This window comes from Amblyomma mixtum, chromosome 9 (assembly GCF_055824585.1).
Source record: "Amblyomma mixtum isolate Tamu chromosome 9, ASM5582458v1, whole genome shotgun sequence".
NCBI lineage: Eukaryota > Metazoa > Arthropoda > Arachnida > Ixodida > Ixodidae > Amblyomma > Amblyomma mixtum.
The window spans coordinates 38,188,011-38,205,488 of NC_143020.1; the positions used below are offsets into that span (position 1 = coordinate 38,188,011).

General features: G+C 47.8%; 2 long non-coding RNA genes across 2 annotated transcripts in view; one reads left to right on the plus strand and one right to left on the minus strand.

Moving 5' to 3' along the window:
- The window catches only part of LOC149328783 (uncharacterized), a 63,559-nt gene that overhangs the window by 29,780 nt on the left and 16,301 nt on the right, over positions 1-17,478 (minus strand). The window lies entirely within an intron of this gene.
- LOC149328785 (uncharacterized) lies at positions 1,617-6,958 on the plus strand. The gene is made up of 2 exons (XR_016285773.1): positions 1,617-2,657; positions 6,682-6,958. It is a non-coding gene; the product is annotated as an uncharacterized LOC149328785 (long non-coding RNA).

Consider the following 17,478-nt stretch of genomic DNA (forward strand, 5'->3'; position numbering starts at 1 on the left):
GTGATGCGTAGAGCGTGGCAGCACCATGAATTTAGTACTGAAGACGTGGCCAGCCATCACTACAATTAAATAATGCTGGCTACATTTAAATGTACATAGTCACTACATTTACATAATATGTACCAAATAGCTTAGCTCTCTGTTTTATTAATATTTACGTAACAAAAACAAATTGTAACATATGGCTCTCTCCCGTCTCCCCGAAATATCACAGCACTATCCCTACAGATTATTATTTTCGGACTGAGACGATCCTCCAAAGCTAAAATCATCACCGACTCTGTGGCACAAGTCTCCTCAAAAGCCAAACCGTAATTTCTGCCAGCTAAAACTTCAGGCCGGTTCTCTAACATAGTGGCTTGTAGAGGAATTGGCAATACCGATAACCTTGCAAAAGCAACACCATAGACCCCACCTTCTAACTTAGCATTAGCGGTGAACGACGTTGAGGAAAAGGGGCTGTTGGGAGTGTCGAGTAGTGAAGGTCAAGCTTCCGCATTTAAAGTGGGGCGAGGATTTGGCTAATGTTCATGTTAGCGTGAAATATGATCCCGGTGGCGCCAGAAGCCAGAGTATCGCCCAAATGATTCACCGCAAGTAGCCTACAAAAGCGTTAGCGTTTAGTAGGGGCTAATTGAAGGACACAAAATATGCAGGAAAACAAATGCACTCGCTCCGCGGCCCAAGGAAACTCAACGCTCAAACTAGGGGAACAACACAGTAGCATTCGCACTCAGCAACAAAGGGACACAAGACGCTCCAACAAACTGCGCGACAACATTCGATCCTCAACGCTATACGAATAACACGGCCGGCTTTCTTGCAGCCACTAACGCCAGGTGCTGTAACGCTGCCAGTAGACCCACGTGAAGGAGCCTGGAATGACGCCGCTCCCGCAGACTGGATACCATCGCTGTCTCCCCATCGGCTAGCTCGTGCCGCACGAACCCCGAAGTAGGCGTTCAGCGCTCCCGCGCTGGTCTCCCCCGTGGACCCGTGTGTTAGTAGGCAGTGTTAGCTGAGCATTTTTACGGCCAGCGGGGCGGAGCGGGCGAGCGAATACACCAGCGGAGAAGCGCGCTAGAAAAGAGTTTTAGCCGGGCGGATCGCCCGTCTTCTAGAGCGGACTAGAGTCGAATTGCTCTGCTTCTCCACCTATCAGTCACAATTCAAGTTAGAATGAAAAGAATATCAATTAAGCCAGCTAATAATGCGCTGAAACTTTTTAGTAAAGGTAGATTCTGCCTATCACTCTCTGGAGAGGGCTTCGCTGCGGGCGTAAGCTCCGCTCCGAAAAAACGCTGTCCGGCCCAGCGACGAGCGCATGCGCAGTGGCGTCTTCGCTCATCCGCTCCACTCCGATGGCCGCAAAAACGCTCAGCTAAAACTGTCTAGTCACTGGGGCTTTATGTAGCTGCTCACGGGATCGCACGCGGGCCTATCGCGCGGCGGGCGAAGAACTTGTCTGACATGCGCGGTGTTGTTGCACTTGCACGCATTACAATAGAATAGATTATCTCTTCCGCCGAGTATCTCTTTGTGCTCCCAGTGCTAGGCAAGCGACCTCGATAAGATTATTTTCGCGCCAGGCGGTGCAGATGCTCAAATGCAGCGAAAGTACTTGTCAAAACGTGCATCGTAGTATCTTCAGTAACTTGATGCATTTCGAAAGAGAATTGCCAGATCATGGGCTGTTGAAGGCCGGCGGGCGTTTCCATTCGTTTTTTTTTGCGTGTGTGAGGCTTCTCTTCGCAAGGTCTGTAGCGCAGCGTTAGAGCATACCAACATTAGATACCCCACAAGTGTAGTCGCATGTTTTAGGCACGCAGTTCGCAAGCTCTCCACCTACGAAGACTCGAATCCTGCCAGCCAGAACCGAAAAGAACGGCGCCAGTGAACAGCTTGCGGCCGCTATTACGTTGACAAAGGGTGCGCGTTTCCTCCAGTCGAGGAGCATAGGGAACCATTGAACCGTGAGAAACTTAAGACAGCTCCTGAAATGGCTTCTAAGATGGCGGCTACGCAACTTCTAAATCTCGACTTTCTGCTCGTCGGCTACAGCCCTGGTCTACTGGCACGGCTGGATAATGAACGCGTATCGTGGCTGCCCAGGCTGAAAGAAACGCCGCCGCATAATGTCGTTTGTGCTATCTTCAACGCTGTGCAAGCTGCTGAAGGCGATGAATGTTGCCTCCGGCGCGTAGCTTGGCTGCGCTGCTGGGTGTTGCCGTTTCAACGCCTGGAGGCGCTGAAACTTCATCTCCTTATGACTTTGCCGGTTTGGGACGAGTGTCTCGGGCTGCTGGGGAGAATGGCGGCTGCGTTGGGGGTCGGTGAACGCAAAGCACCACTCGGTTGGAGAATGCATGGAAAGGCACTCACTGCCTGCTTCTTTATCGAAGTGCCGGGAGGCCTGCCTTTTGAGCAGAGTGCTGTGTTCGTGGTCCTGTGGCCGGAGCGTCCATTCCTGGCAGTCCACTACAAGGGAGTCAACACTGAGCAGAGAGTTCGCATTGCTTTGCGCGTGACACTCGGTTACGATCCTAAACACATCAACGACTTGAATCCTGACACCATCAACGACGCCTGTGGAATCGTCGACCGTCTTTTGAAGAATGCCCATGCTGACGTTTCTGCTGCTGCTTCAGACGAAGAAGGCAAGTGCATAGTTATTTTTTCTATTTCCCTCTTTCGTGACCCATTTATCATTTGAAAAGTGTTTCGAAAAGAGAATTAAATTATTCCGCATCTCCGACGGAGCATTGTAGTAAACAGCTCATCGACTCAAAACTCTCGCGACTGTTAAGGGAAATCTTTGTGAGGAGTGAAACGATAATCTATAGAAGCACTGTATTCGCATAATTGTGCACATGACGACGGGATTTTAACACATTTAAAGTTTGCACATATAAATTAACAATTCTATTTCTATTTTAACTCAGACAGTTCATGATTCACTGCATTTGTAAACGTTCTACTAAGTTTAGCAGTGATTTATTCTCGGGCGTTCATTTCAGGACAGGAATGCATTAAGTAATTGATGGGCGTCTTGAGTTTTGCTAACGCCCTTTCGGAACCACAGTAACACTCCTCCCTTTAAGCATTTGTTTTGATTACGAAAGTGAACTTCAAAATAAATCTCTGGACGTGATCAGACGTAAGAATACATAGTAATTGTTCACAGTGTTTAATCCTGAAAAGTTTGGTGAATTTTTGAAGTGAATATCTGTAGAGTGGTTCAGGCTGTAATACGCAGCGAGTTGTAACTTCGTCTGGCCTGATTTCAAGAATTCTAGCGTGCGTAAAAAAATAGTACATACGATCGACAGCAGCAGCGCCAAAACATCCGCCAGTTGTTCTTTGGTGTATCATGGACACAAGTAAGGTGAGACTGCTTAGCTGATTTCCAACTATGGAGCCGCCGGATAAGGTAGCACTTTCAGAGGCAATCCCACATGCTACGAAATAGTCTTTGAGGAATGGCCTGCTTCACAAATGACTCAATCATTGCGAAATAAAGGTTTCTTATTTTAATATTGTCCGTTCCTATAGTTAACAGACAGGCACTGCGTGATTAAGGCTATACAATTTGCAGGTTATACATGTAAAAAAGTTGAAATGTCGCGATTTGTAAGGCTAACGATGCGAACTGCGCACAATTCTTCTAAGTGTCGCTGAACACGGCGCACACTTCACTACGCTTATTCGTGTAGTTTGGAAATACTCGCGCTGTGCTTGTTGATACATATTGATGCGCTTGTTGCATGCCTTGATCCTGGGGCCTATGGGCCTGGAGCAAAAAGTATAGGAAGTTTTGTTTTTCACTGCTTAAGCTGTTAGTCTTGATTTAGACTTGTAGCAGTGCATTCTACTGTACAATTTACAGCGTCAGCAGCAAGGTCAATGTGGTTACTGAATTATTTATTGGGAATTGTTCAGCATTTCATTTAACGCGCCGTATCTTCAACCGTTCCAGGCAGCAAAAAGGGTATAATGCTCTACACTTTTAGGGGAAATGAAGCAGAGGGAAAATGCGAATGGTAAGAGAGACAAGGTGTGAAGCGATTAGCTTGGGAGGTAATGGGGAGAGCGAGGAATGCGCAACTAAATTGTGGTTCCACAGCAGAATGCAAGCTACATGGCAGAAGCAAAGGTATAGCAACTTTCGCAAATTCGTCTTCATCGCCGGTAAGCCTAGTTGCAGAAATTTTTTGTAATCGAAAATTCAGCAGTACAGGTGCCCCAAAAGTAATACGGAGCACGCGAGCGGTGGCCGAAATGGAAAAAAGCTGCATGCCAGCGCGCTCTATCAGCAGATGCGCGGCAAAGAGCGAAGGGGCGGCGGCACATCCGGCGTACCGATCTAGATAACTTGATGCTCGCGTTATCGCCACCACGAGCGAAGTTGCGCTGCTACCATCAGTGCTCGCTAGGGGCGCTTTCAATACATCATGCAAGGGTTTGTTGTTTGTCCGCGCCGTGTAGAAAGTGGCGTTCGGCAGACTGCATTTTTTGTTTTTCAGGAATGCCACTATATTCAGCCTGCGAGACCGCCGTGGTTCGCTCTTCGCTTCGCGGCGAGTTTGTGACCATGAAAACAGAGCAAATTTCACCGCATTTGCAAAAACGTTGCTCGAGTGCTTATACTCGTCACCGCACAAACTCGCCGCTATGTGTAGCACAAACTTCGGCTGTTCCGCAGACAAAGATAATGCAGTTCCTGGCGAAGCATAAAGCGCACGGTGTCGATGGCAAATATTACTGCACGGCCCGGACGAGCAACAAACCATGAGGTATTGAAAGCACCCCTGGCGGGCAGTAATGGTAGCAGCGCAGCTTCGATCGTTGAGGCGATAACGCGAGCATCAAGTTATTGAGATGGGTCAGCCGGATGTGCCGACGCCCCTTCGCTCTTTGCCGCACATCTACTGATAGAGCGCGCTGGCATGCAGTTTTTTCCATTTCGGCCACAGCTCGCGTGCTCCGTATTACTTTTGGGGCACCTGCACATACTCTACACCGTGTGCGAACAGTTCGCCTAAAATTAAGGCATCTTTTTCGTATCGATTTACGAATGCTGGTCATATAACGTTGCGAATCGCAGCCACTGCCGATTTCTGGTGCCAATTCTTTCTTCATGTGTCGGTGTTGCCCGATTTGCCGTTTAATGATCCGTGCGTGAAAGCAGAACACGCCGATAACGATCTCCGGTCTCCCTACGTTGTTAAAATTCCAACGTTAGAGCACAATCACGAATAGTTATTCAGCATGAAACGCATGCCTGAGGTGTGCGCAGAGCTGTCGGTCTTGAAATTATTTTTCTTTGCTGTTATTAGAAAAGTCTCTTTTTTTGAATCGAGCATCCTGAACATTTATTCATTTTGAAAAAAAAAATTTCGTGGTAACGGCAGGCGGTGTTGTATCTGCAGGTGAAGCTTTGTAAACATTTTACATGACTATTGCGCAAATAAACTTGAACGTGAGTATCGCGCAACTCTAATGAAGACCTCCGGCTATTTTTATGCCGCCGTGGTCTGCTGTACCGAACTCGGCAGATTCGACCGAATAGTTTGAGCATAACCGTTGTGCGCTGAAGGTGTCTGGTTCGATGCCCAGTGCCACAACCGGGTGGCCATCGCCGTCGAATGGGTACAGTTTATTCCTGGCCTAATGCTCGCCTTCATTGGAGTGAAATGCACGTAAAATGGGTCTGTCACTCCACCGTGCGTAGGCGAAAAACTTCTCGTATCATGGTATCCTAGCTCCATTATAAGCCGTCAACTACTCGATCTACACATAATTATCAGTTGCAACGCGCGAAACGATGGCCTCATCACTTCTCAATCTAAGTGGGGCTCCCACAAGCGTCTTACTTAAAAAAGAGGGAGACAAAAAGCACTTGGCCACCCATTAGAGCTTCTTGGCATCATGTTACATTGACTCTTCTGAAGATGGCACGCAGCGCAATGTCTTCATACTGCATCAGCTTGCAAAAGCTTCTGAGGCCCCAATAGCTGTTGCCACAACGTTATTACATGTGAAACAACCTGCAACCCAGCGTATATTCCCACGCAAGCAAAACAAATAATCCAGCGTGCGTGCGTTTTGTGACAGCTTGAGCACGGCCGTATTTGTTGAGTGTTTCATTTGACCTTAATACTTCACCATTCACCTGCATTAACATATCCCTCTGAAAATACCTAAGTGTTCCCCCAAAATAATTTATCCGCGTGGGTGGAGATTGATTCAGAAATCCTCTTTGTATCGCACGCTAGTTGCGTGCGGCATTTTGTTCTGCCAGCAGCGTTGTCCATGAGGTGAATTTTAACTATTTGCTAAGACTTTCTGTATGTCGCAGCAAAAGAGAATTTATCCTAAGGCAAAAGCAGCGTTCCACCCCGAGGGGTTTCGGACTCATAAACATCTTACATGCACAATTATGATAAAAGTTTTGAGGTCCTAATTCTTAACCCCAAAAAGTCAAGTATATGACCATCGTTCATTTTGCAAACCGATAATTCGTAATATACACGCCGTGAGTACGGGCACAGAGATCCATTGCTTCCCTTGCTGACAACTTTCTAAGGCCGAGGTACAATTAAAAAATGCAATTAGAAAAATTTTTCATAGGCAGTTCTCACTCGAAGATTTTTTTTTACATCCTTCTCCTACCAATTCCAGGAGGTCAAAGTGAGCGTGCTGTTCTCGTATGCGACAAGTGTGGCAGACGATTCCCATCCCGGCGAAAACAGGACTGGCACCTGTGGCACGAACACCCCTAGGAAGGAGTGCAGCACGAATGGAACATCGATGACGAGTTCTCTTCTTGAACCGAATAATAGAAGCTGCGCCAATGCTCATTCAGAACCTATTCAAGCTCGACTTCGTTGGCCACAACCTGTTATTTCTGCAAACGTGACAATGATGTTTATCAAATAAAGAATTTTTATGCAGCCTTGGTGGCTAGGCGCTTGTCAGCCTGTTGCAAAAAAAAAATGTATGAGGAGATGAGGAAAGTGCGGGAAAAAACGCCCGCACCGGAAGTAGGCTCCACGCTAGCGCTTTACGCCTAAACCAGGTCTTCTTATTTATGGTAAAGGCCAGATGAGAATAAAAAAAATCTGCAAAAACAAAAATACTACGCACACAGGCTGCGTGCGCCAGCTTGAAAGTAAAAAGAAATCTTTTTTTTTGTATTCAGCTTGACACACTCTGGGAACAACGACTGAATAGAAAGAAAAGTTCGCACCTTCGAGGACAGACAGTAAACGTCCATTTTCCTGCTTGACAACTTAACTTATTATGCAGTGTATATTTTGTGGCCACACGCAACTCTGGTGGAGAACTCCCTTCCATGTTCTGCGGAGTTCGGCACAGGCTACCTTCCAGCTGGCGTTGAGTGTTTAACGGCAGACTTTTGACCCTTCATCGCCTTATGTGCGAATTTCTTCTGTCAAGCTCCGTGACGCTTTAGGTATCTGATGGTCAAGAGTTTGTTGCAGATGTTGTGCTTGGTAGTTGATAACTACAATAAGCTACAGTCTAAATACCGCCAGGTGGCGGATAACTACAAAGCTAATCAACCCTAGCGCAAACTATCAGCTCCTCGCTTCATCCATGGTGGGCGGCGATAAGGCTTCAAATGATGCGTGAACAAGCAGACGAAATTCACCGGAAGAAGTTAAAAGCAGAGTGAATCAGCATGAGGTTGCTGGAAAAGTGAAGCGCTAGTCTTCAAATGAATTACTCGGAAATGCTGAGCCGCTGAATAAGCACAAGCGAAAACCGCTTACTCTCAGCGAAAATTGAAGCATGTGGCCAAGGGTGACGCTAGCGAACTTGAAAGGAGCAAAAAAAGAAACATTTCTGAGAAGATTTCATGCCACGCAGATAAAAGGCCAAGTCGGTGCAGCGTGAGGAAAAGTCGAGTTAATGCGCGATCTTTAATAGCTGGCTGAAACATAGCAGAGCGCGTGTCCATTAAAGAGCCAATAGAAAAGACCAGTTGGCGGAAAGATGGAACAAGTTTTCTTTTATTTACGAGAGTACACGCGGGAAAGAAATGGCAGTTTCTTAGCTCAGCTAGGCCAGGATATACGCAGCGAAAGCAGTTTCCTCTACTGACACTGAGCAGCGACTCGCCATCGTTGTCGTTCAGCAGCTTGGCGGCGTCTCTTCGCGAGACGTTTCTCTCGTTCTTAGGGCGTCTCGGCATCCCACTTAGCATTTCTCGCCTCGTTTTCACGCTGCAGACTGGCCTTGTACCATGCGACGACTTCTGGATCGGAAGACTTAATTTCACGCAGCCTGTACTGCTGCTGTGACGAGCACGGCCGCTTTCCTTTCATGATGAGCGTCTGAGGAGCGAGCGCGTCACTTCCGGCTTATATCCAAGCTGCGCGGCACGACTCAGCGCATGCGCAGTGTGGCGCAGCGGCCGCAGAGCCATGCTTACCATAGTACTGGTTGGCTAGGTTATGGCGCATGCGCGGCAGTGGTGTTTTGCAGGAACCACAAAATGTGCTCCTGCTAGCCTAGTGTACCTTTCGCTACAGAAAACGTAGAAAGTCGTCCGTTAACGCTGCTACAAGTTAGAGGCAATATGCCTGAACGCTAAGGGGAAGAAAATTAAAATACTGTGACGGGACAAAAACAGAAGTGGCTGATTGAAGGGGCGCTTACGTGTGAAGGTGCATTGAGATTTATCAACACACAATAGAAAAAGCGATGGGTATGAGTATCAAAATGCGGATAGTCAAATCAATAATTTGCACAGCTGTAGAGGAGCAAAATTAGAGGAATTCAGGTTAGCGCTGCAGAACAGATATTTGGCTCCGAAGAAGAAAATTTTAATTTTTAAAGAATGAACAATAATTTCAGAGCTGTCAATACGGAGTGCGCAGTAGAAGTAGGCGGTTAGATGGTTCGACAGGATACCGACAAGCTATCTCCGGAGACGAAAGATCTGATTAACACCAAGGCGTGAAAGCGTCTAATCCTACCAACAGATTAGAAGTGGCAGGTCTATCGAAGTTGATAAATGAGCGTGAGGTAGCCGACATGAGGAAATTTTTATGGAGAAAATCGAGCATGCTGTAAAGAATGGGTGTATTCTAAAATTAGTGAAAACTAGGCATAGGTAAAAAAAAAAGATGTATGCGCTAAGAGACAAAGTGGGCAAGGTCATTAGCAATATGGATAAGATAGTTAGAGCAGCTGAAGAGTTATACATATATCCACACAGCAGGCAATGTAATCACAGAGAGTAGAGTACTGCAAATGTCCATCTTGCAAGTAACGAAAAAGGAAATAAAGAAAGCCCTGCGAGCAATGGAAAGTGGTAAAGCAGGTGGTGAGGATCCCGCAACAGCAGATCTCTTGAAGGACGAAGGAGAGATTGTAGTGGAAAAACTAGGCACACTGTAAACGCCAAGTCCTATCACCTCGAGCTTACCAGAAACTTCGAAGAACCCTAACATTATCTTAATTCATAAGAAAGGAGATGTCAGGGACTTCAAAAATTACAGACCGATCAGTTTACTGTCAGTGAAGTTCGCGGTCCTGTACTTTGTTTGCCGCATCCGGTCGCATTATTGGAATGCCCATTACGTTCTCTCTTTGGCCCTCCGCGCAACCGCACAGAAGGGGGAGAGCTCAATCCAGCGGGATACGGGGGGGGGGGGGGGGGGGGGGGCGCCGGAAGGCGCCGTTACGGGAAAGGTCAAACTCCCCTAATGGACGGAGTCGTTAGGTCGCATCTCGCGTCACAGTGCGTGGCTTTTGTGCCATGTCTGCAGCGGCATGCTTTGACATATTGTCACGCTAGCTGCAGGCATGAGGAGCGACGATGAGAAACAGATGGATTGAAGTGGCTTTCCTGGAACTTGGGTCAACCGGACGTTGAGGTAATCTGCATCATGGGAAAGTGAGAGTGTTCGCGAAGCTCGCAGCAGGAGAGAAAAATCGGGATGGCGGAAAGTGTACATACGATATGTGTACGGTTTCGCGATGAGCTACCTTCTTTCCCTAATCATTATTTGGTTGTGTTTTCCTTTCCCCAATGTGTTATTGGGTGGATGTTTGTACAGTACCTGATTGGTCATTCTCCCCACCGAGGGAGGGCACAAAGGGTTTAAAACCAGCGCTTTCGGGAGGACCGAGGGCTGGTTTCGTCACGTAGAACTACGAGCCAGTCAAGTGTAAATATGTTTTCTCCTTGCTCGTATCTTCCTTTGTGCTTTTAATTGTTATAAAAAGTTAACCTGTCCAGAAGTGTCCTCTTGCAATGTGATTGAGCAATTCAAATCTGCAAGACGTCAAGCAACCTACAACATTCATCCTTTGTGTAATTTTCCTCTACGAGGTCTTAAGAGAGGATTTCAACTGGCGCAGCCGTAGAGTGGACATTTTAACTCTGTCTCTTGCCTACAGGGTATTTACTGAGGTTATCGCAAATACAATCAGCATAATCTTAAACTTCAATCAGCAAAATAATCAGGCAGGCTTTCGTAAAGGATACCGACAATAGGCATATCCACACTATCAATCAGGTGATAGAGAAATGTGCAGAATACAACCAACCCCTATATAAGAGTGTAGTATTCATTGATTACGAAGAAGCATTTGACTGAGTGCAAACCTCAGCACTCATGCAGGCATTGTGGAATCAATGTGTAGAAAGAGTGTTATTTGAAAATACTGGAAGATATCTATATCGACTGCACAGCTGCCATAGTTCTTCATAAAGTGAGTAATAAAATTCCAGTGAGCAAGGGTGTCAGACAGGGAGACGTGATCTCGCCAATGCTATTCGCCACCGGTTCTCAGGAGGTGTTCCGAGGCTTGGATTGGGAACAGTTGGGGATAACAGTTAATGGAGAATATGAAAGTAATTAGAGATTCCCTGATGACATTGCCTTGCTAAGTCACTCAGGAGATGAGCTCTAAAGCATGGTCAATGAGTAAGACAGGCACAGCAGAACGGTAGGTCTTATAAAACACTTAAAAATCCAAAGCAATGTTCAACAGTCTCGGAAGGCAACAGCAGTTCACAATTGGTAGCGAAGTGCCGGAAGTGGTACTTAGGGCAGGTAGTGGCTGCTGATCCAGATTATGAGCGGGAAATAACTAAAAAATTAATTATCGGGCAGAGCGCATGTGGCAGGTTATGTGATATCATAAATGACAGTATACCGATATCCCTCGAAAGAAAATATGCAACTGCTGTATGTTACCAGTGCTCACCTACGGGGTAAAAACGCAGGCGACAAGAACTGGCGCAGGCGACAGGAACTGAAAAGAAACACCTGTTCTGCAACACGCAGCAATAAAACCGGTTAATGACATGCAAAGATGGAGTGATATATCCTATACCCCCCTTCTAAACATGGTGAACAATTTTTCAGGGGGTGCTTAGTGTGGTTAGCCAACTTTCGGACAGGACGACTTATCTTCGTGAAAGCAAAGACGCAAGCAATTGCTTTTCTCGGAACGTTGGCAGTTTTCACACCAGGGCCGCCTCTTCCTTTACAGCCAAGGCCACCCTTCGCGTTAAAGGATGCAGTAAAACTTCTACGGTATCAAGGCGGAAATTGAAGAGCTGTGGCTTTGAAAAAGTTCCTTTTTGCAGGTGTTCGCTGCATCAACTAGAAGGACATGGCTGTAGGCCAGTTGGTAGGACGTCGTTCGGAGCAATACCGCAAAACAGGACGAGATCAAGCAGGCGACAACAAACGGAGCACTGCGTCGTCGCCTCTCTCTGTCCCGCCCTGTTTTGTGGTTGTGTTCCTCACGAGGTCACTGCATCAACTGGACAGCGGAGCAAAAATGCGGAGACAAGGCAAACGATGCACAAAGGTTCATCTCGTCCTTTTACTCGGCGTTCAGCTGGACGGCGGCATTTTCGTAACAGTCATTAACCCTATAAACTTTCCGTATACCTGGAAGCGCTGATCCAGCCGTTGGCTCACGCAAATTGAATCAATTATTAAGCGATGGTAAAGGCGACTAGAGTGTTGAAAACTGCCGCCAAAAACACTCTTCTTCGAACTGTACGCATTATTGGCACTAGCGGGTTTTATTCGCCACTCATACGTGTCATCACCATTCCAAAGTGGCGCACGAGTGTTGGAAACTATTTCGTTTAAAAATACTGGTGTTATCTGACGCGACCTGATACAACAGTGGTACGACGGCACAAATTCGGCGCGAGAAAAATTAGACGGGGAGCTGTCCTTTCTTGGTCGGCGTCTTCAGGATGCGTCGTCTCATTACAGGCTTTCCTAATTGGAGCAGGAAAAATGGCAAGAAGAAACAGCACGAAAGTTATAAAGGAACAAATGGTGACTCAAGGGTGACTTCAAAACCTTTCTAGTCTACAGCCTCGATCAATACTGCTGCAAACCCTATAATGACTGAGCGTCATCCGATATTTTCAATAATGTATTCATGAATATTGTCTCTTCTTCTGCGATTCATCGTTATTGCAACCTTTTAGTTCATCTTATCACCACACTCTGACACAGTGTTACTGATTGTTCCCCTCCCGGGCTTTTCTTTACCCTTTTTGAAATATTATAGTGCCATACGGCTACTGCGCACTTTTGTTTTATTGCTTTGAGCTTAATCAAGGCCGTATCAAAAATATCTTTCGCAATTTATTTGATTGTTTTAGTAACCCAAAAAAACAAAAATATTTTACATTTTTGCCATATTTCTCATGGCACACGGAGGGGATTTAAAGGCTAGTAGAGAATCTTCCTGATGATGAGGTGCGTAGCGCTAAAACGGAGTTTTAGCGCTACGCACGTCAACGGAGCGCTAAAACGGGTAGCGGAGTTTTTTTTTTTTCCTTTATTGCTGGCAAGGCGGAGTGGTTAGCATGCTCGTCTCGCACTCCGGAGACCGGGGTTCGATTTTCGAACTCGACCAATTTCCTACGTGGTTTTATTTATTTACCTGGGTTGACTGGAAGGGTTAATTAGCCTAATTGGTAATTAAGCAATTAACTAAACTCAGTCCCACTTACTTGGAGCATCACTATATGATCCCTTTAATTGTTTGTATGGTTACTAGCCAAAGTACAATTGGCCCCGTTTGAAATTCGCGCACTTTGACGTCACGACAGTTTCGACCCATTGAAAAGTGTGACATTCCTGTCGACAACTCCTGCTTACAACGATAAGGCATTAAAGGCTTCCGCCTTAATACGGTGCTGTCTTAGAAGGTTGCATTAGAAACATGTACTGTGGTGTGCATTCCTTTCGGGTGTACACCAAGATATGAGAGACAGGCATTTGCTTTCCTTAAAAGCAATTTTCATTTCATTTCATTTTCCTTAGGGCCCTTACAGCGTGGTTCGAGTATCTACCGAGATATGGGAGGGATAGGCGTCGTTTCATATTTTTAAAACCAATTTTATTTTCATTTTACGGCGCGGTTCGGGTGTCCACCGAGATATGAGAGTTCATCGTTTTCATTCTTTTTTTTAATTTGTAATGTTTTATTTCTGTTATGTTTTTTATTTATGTTTATGTGAGCGGTGGCGGCGGCGACGGCGGCCCCCTGCACCGTACGTGACGACACTCGGTTTCGCGAATACACAGAGGTGGCAAATCTGGGCACCGGCTCACGAAGCGCGGTGTTGACTAGCCTAGTCAAGCTTTTTGTTTCAAAACGCCCTTTTTCTTGGTTTGGTTTATTGGGGTTTAACGTCCCAAACCTACTCAGGCTATGAGGGACGCCGTATTGAAGGGCTCCGAAAATTTCAACCACCTGGGGTTCTTTAACGTGCACTGACATCGCACAGTAAGCGTGGCTTTCAGAATTCTGCCTTCATCGAAATTCGGCCACCGCGGACGGGATCGAACGCGCGTCTTTCGGGTCGAGAGCCGAGCGCCGCAACCACTGAGCCACCGCGGCGGGGCGTGCTCTTGTGCTGTGCGGTATCAGTGCACGTTAATGATCCCCAGGTTGTTGAAATAATTCAGACTTCCACTACAGCGCCTTTTTCTCGCCTTCTTTGACTCCTACCTTTCTCCCTTCCCTTCCGGCGCGGTTCAGGCGTGTACCGAGATACACGGAACAGGTACTGCGCCATTTTCATTCCCCAAAAAAACCGATTTACCAACAAAAATTGGCTGTGGTTTGACCAGTGACCATCCCGACGGCATCGCCATTGCCGACGGCATGGCCATGAAGTGGCCATGGCGCAGCAGTCGCAGGGGCGGCGGCATCTCTGAGCGTAGCGGAGGAATCGGCGGTGGCCCCAGCGCCGCAGCTCTGCGCCATGTGACGTCACTCCTCCTGGTGAATGCACTGGGCTTCTTCGATTATCCGCCTCTGGCAGCCCGCGGGTTGCCTGCGGGCTGCCCGAGCGCGCTCGATTGTCTCGGGTTGCTCCGCCCACTTCCGGTGGCTGCCCGGAACGCGTTCGTTTTTCTCTGGCTGGGCGGTTTCGGGCTGCCAGCCGGCGGCCAGACTCGCCAGGACGATTTTGTGCTGGCAGCGCTCGGGCAGCTAGCAGACGACAGAGAGGTGTATGGTAGCGGGAAGTTCGCGAGGCCATTTTTATAAGGACTAGAAGGACCGCTGTTCTTCATGCGATGTTTTGCGCGATGCAGACGCTTGTTTCGACTAGGCCACGGTGCATATCGACTGTGTCGCCTGCAATGGCACCTTTTGCGGTAGCTCTCGCTGTTCATTAATATGTTTTGCGTGCGTATGCGCGATCATATTTCGATCGTCTCACCACATCGCAAGCACAATTGCTCGCTTCATATTTCGATCGCATACTGCTGATTCACAAAATATTTCGGCTGTTAATTTCGTGCGCCCGGCGGATATTGCGATGGTTTTTGAGGCCTTTCACCAGAGAAGCCGGATTCCAGTTCCGAGTACGCGTTCAGACGCGCGCATATATGCATGTGCTGAACGTGTTTTACGAATTATTGGTTGAGCGCGATACGGGAGCGTATGGTCTTCATTGCGTTTGGAGCAGTGCAAAAGTGGATATGCTTTGAAAAACGCTTGACTGAAACATGTCCTTTATTTAAAAGCCCTCAAGAGCACATTGCTCGAGACACCTCTGCGGGCATATATATGTGGCCACAAAGAATTGTCGCGCCGACCAAGTGCTGATTCTGTCGTCGCCAACTGTTATGCAGCTTCATGCTCGGGCCTTCTGCCACATATGCTCAAAATATCTGAGAAGTACCGCAGGCATGCACCTCGCGTTTGGCTGCTTTAAAAAAAAAGAGATAATATGAGCTCTAGCGCTGATCGTCATGCAAACACGCAACACGCAATAATCCGAGAGTACGGCTTGTCGTTTGATAAACAACGCACGGGCAGTTTTTCCGTCCTATGTGGTGTCGACTGAAACGCGTTAGATTGCGATTGCTCATCGCATGCTTTTGAGGATTTCTTGAAACTTACACAGTGCACCGAAGGCACACGCTCGCGTTATCGTTTCCGATGTATACGAGTGCGAGCTTGATCAGCTGCATGTCCTGCAGTCTGCGGCACGCAGCCCTCAATAACTGCAAGTCGTTGTTTGGGATACCAAGCAGCCTATTTCTACCGTACGCGTGCGTAGGTGGTGGTGTAAAACATTTATTCATACTATATACAGAGGTATTGCTTGGATCGTGCCTGAAGGGCCCGGCCCTCACAATCACTAGGAGGGATCCCTAGTCCGGGACCCCTGTGGCCTCCGCGGCGGCCCGGGCTCTTGTCACCAGGGCTCGTTGGTCCTGGAGAGTTGAGCAGCCGAGCAGGGCAGCCTCCCAGTCCTATCGGGTGGTGGTGGGGTGGGAAAGCAGGATTGGCAGGGCATGCCCACACCATGCGATACGTGTCCGCAAACACTTCCCCACAGTGTGGACACTCGCCCGAAAAAGCCGAATTGAAATGTTTGAGCACTGCCGGGCACAGTACCGTGTTGGTGTAGAGGCGAAGTAGCCAACGCTCCTCTGCCTTATTGAGGCCTTTACAGGGGGGTGGGTGTCGGCCGTGAGCGTTTTGGTACAGGAGAGAGATCTCCCGAAAAGTAATAGCCGGATTAAAATCAGTAGCCGGATCAGGCGGCGAGAGAGGCGATGCCCGGTGGTTAAGCGCGCGGGCGGTAGTGTCCGCTACCTTATTTCCCTCTATCCCCGCATGTGCTGGGGCCCAGATGATGGTGCGCCGGGTTGGGAAATCCCGGTACTCACATCTGTGTAAAAGTTCAGAGGGCACTTTGGCACACTCAACTGCTTCAAGGCGGAAGCCTTTCCTGGAGCACTGTTAGGCATTGACTGAGAGACTGTTTGTTATTGACTAGTGTTTTATTTGGCTGTATACTTGAACTGCGCATTAAAACTACACACTTTCAGAGGCGCGTTTCACTTCTCCCCTAGTGCGTCTCTTTATCTGCTTCTTCGACTTCGGCTGTATCCACGACTTCCTCAAAGTTTAGGTCGGGGGAGATTTCCGCAGATGTCTCATGCCCGGTGAATTCTTTATGTTTGATCGGGTCTACGTCGACTACTACCGCCTTGTGGTCACTGAAGTGGAGTGATATGTGGTCTAGATCTTTGACGCTGGGGTGGGTTCTGAAGACTAAATCCAAGCAGCTTCCGTACTTGGTGGTAGCTTTGTCCCGTGGAGTAGACAAGTGCAGACCCAGAGATTTCTGCATTCCATCCAGGAAGTCTTGATGCGTTCTGGCATCCTGGTTGAAGTCTCCTACCACTATCATTGGGCCAAACTTGAACCAGCTTGGTAGCACTCGTCCCATGAATTCATGGCCAGCCCGTTGGGATATGTGAGGTGACAAGTAGACGCACACCACGTTAAGTCCACTTTCGAGCTTGACACCGCACACTTCCCCCACATCAAAGTGCAAGTCGTCAAACTGTAGCGGTGTTAGGTTGACGTCTGGGTGCGCGTAAATGGCAACTCCCGCTGCTTGGTTGGAAGCACGACTTGCCCCTGTAACGTAGTGAAAGCCTTTGATCTCAACTGGTGCCACCAAGGGATTCATCCATGTTTCAGTTAGACAGAGAACCTTGCACCGAGCCAAGATATGGTCATGTGCGACGTCTTGACCGTGTAGCGACAGTGAACGTACATTCACACAAGCTAGTGGAGGCTGTGATGCTTCCATGATCGCATTGCACCGCTGGGTGATTGTAGTCAAGCGATGCTCGTTTAGACGCCTGAACTCGTCCATGAGGCTGCGGTTTGGGTTGCTAGTCAAGCCGTGGCGGAACTTGGCCGTGCTCGTCGGCAAATTTGTTTTTGAGGAAAGGAAATGAATCTGTCTCGCATATCTCAGTGACACCTGAACCTCACCGGAAGAAGGGAGGGACATGAGAGTGAACGAAGACACCGTATTCAGTACACGCGGCTTTGAAAATGGTTTTTTTGAGGAAAGGAAATGTATCTGTCTCGCATATATCGGTGGACACCTGAACCTCATCCGAAGAAGGGAGGGAC